This window comes from Nematolebias whitei, chromosome 18, assembly GCF_014905685.2.
Source record: "Nematolebias whitei isolate Nwh7 chromosome 18, NemWhi1, whole genome shotgun sequence".
NCBI lineage: Eukaryota > Metazoa > Chordata > Actinopteri > Cyprinodontiformes > Rivulidae > Nematolebias > Nematolebias whitei.
The window spans coordinates 2,326,174-2,328,139 of NC_056515.1; the positions used below are offsets into that span (position 1 = coordinate 2,326,174).

At 40.2% G+C, this 1,966-nt stretch overlaps 1 protein-coding gene across 1 annotated transcript in view; it reads left to right on the plus strand.

Annotated features, from left to right (window-relative positions):
- The first annotated feature begins 1,642 nt into the window (after positions 1 to 1,642).
- Positions 1,643 to 1,966, plus strand: part of scai (suppressor of cancer cell invasion) — a 67,401-nt gene continuing 67,077 nt past the window's right edge. The window contains exon 1 of the mRNA XM_037692500.1: positions 1,643 to 1,827. The gene's annotated coding sequence lies outside the window, so the exon portion shown is untranslated. The remainder of the gene's footprint in view (positions 1,828 to 1,966) is intronic.

A 1,966-nucleotide genomic window follows, 5' to 3' on the forward strand; every position in this document is an offset into this window, starting at 1 on the left:
TATATATATATATATATATATATATATATATATATGTATATATATATGTATATATATATGTATACATAGTATAGTGTCCATGTCCAGCAATCACTGTGCGAGGGGCAGGGTACACCCTGGACAGGTCTCCAGTCCATCACAGGGACACATAGAGACAAACGAGACAAACAACCATTCACTCTCTCACTCACCTAGGGACAATTTAGAGTTACCAATCAGCCTAACATGCATGTTTTTGGTCTGTGGGAGGAAACTGGAGTACCCGGAGAAAACCCACGCATGCACGGAGAGAACATGCAAACTCCACACAGAAAGACCCCTGGACCGGGATTTGAACCAGGGACCTGCTCACTGAGAGGCAGCAGCTCTACCAGCTGCACCACTGTGCTGCTTGTTAGACTTCCATTAATTTTAATCCTCGCTGTAGAATTTTGATGAATGGATTTTATGCATTTAATTGAGCTTTTATTAAAACCAAATCTTTCAAGTACGGCATACAGGAAGTTCCAGTTTACACTATGGAATGTTTTTCAGCATCTACTGGGATAGCTCTAGTTTTGTGGGATTGCATTGAGTCGACTACGTGGAGGGTTCTCCTGATGCTGTCCTGAGTTTTACGTCCCAGGAAGAAGCCTGTTTGATCTTCGTCAGTCAGATGTGCCATGATTTTTCTACATCATTCAGCAATTATAGATGTGTATACCTTGTAATCCATAATGAGTACAGATATGGGTACAGGTATGTGTTGCCACAATACTCAGGTCTTTCCCCTCCTCAGGGATTAAGGAGATGAGTGCCTCTCTCCAGGAGACTGGGACCCTGCCCACCTCTAGCTGAATGATGCCAGTAGTGTTCTGTAAAGATCCTGTACCAGTCTGCGGGAAACCTTTTAGTAATTTTTATTACTCGTCATGATTTTATTCAACCTGTTTTTATTTAAAACGTTTTTAAATTAGGAAATAAAATCGGTCAGATCAGTTTATAATTAGATGAAACGTTGACTTAAATTATTTTTATTAAGTTGACAGAAGAAATGTGGAAAAATGTTACAACATTTTATTTTGGAATGAAGATAAAACAATTATTTTATAAAATGTTCCTAAACTATTAAATGATCTGTATGGACAAACCAGACACATAATTTTAACCAAAGCTAAAAAAAAAATCAGTGTTTCATGTTTAGTGACAAAATGTTGAATAATTAAAATCCGAGTTTCGTAAATATGAGCTAAATCATAATTTGGAGAAAACATCTCTTTATGTTCATTATAAGATTTAACATCTTTCAATTATAAAAGAAGTCAAATTTTACAAAATTATCACTAGAAAAACGTTTCTTACCGAATAGGCAGGAAACAGTTCAGTGTTTAGTACTTTTTTGTCTACTTGAGGTGTTTCCTAAGTTACAGCACAATACATCTTCTGGTCGTCCATCCTCTGGGGTTCTGGTTCATGCTTTTAGGAAACGGCCGGTGTTTTACCAGAAAATGTGTCCGAGAGAAATGAAAAGCACCGATTTTAATTTTTGCTCTGGGCTTTTATTCTGAAGGACTTGACCAGGAAGTAGTTAGCTAGCAGCTAGCCGCGGGGCCAGCTAGCAGCCGTCCTCCTGCAGTCTCCTCCTCCGGGCTCTGCTGCCTCTGACACACGGAAGCTCCGGCTCGCTGCTCGCGGAACCGGGCTGTCCGTCCGAGCCTTGATCCAGTGGGATGTTAACGGAACCGGACTCCACGGACGGGGCTGCACGCGCATTCTGCAGAGCTTTGTGAGGAGCTTCTCGGTGGTTCCTGCTGGTCTTCATCATCATCATCATCAGCGGCTGCAGAGGTGAGAAGAAATGTGGATTCCAGATGTTCCAGATGTTTATTTAAAACAGGTTGTCACCTTCAAACAGATGTTCCAGATGTTAAATTAATTTGAAACACATATTACCTTCAGACAGATGTTCCAGATGTTTATTTAAAAC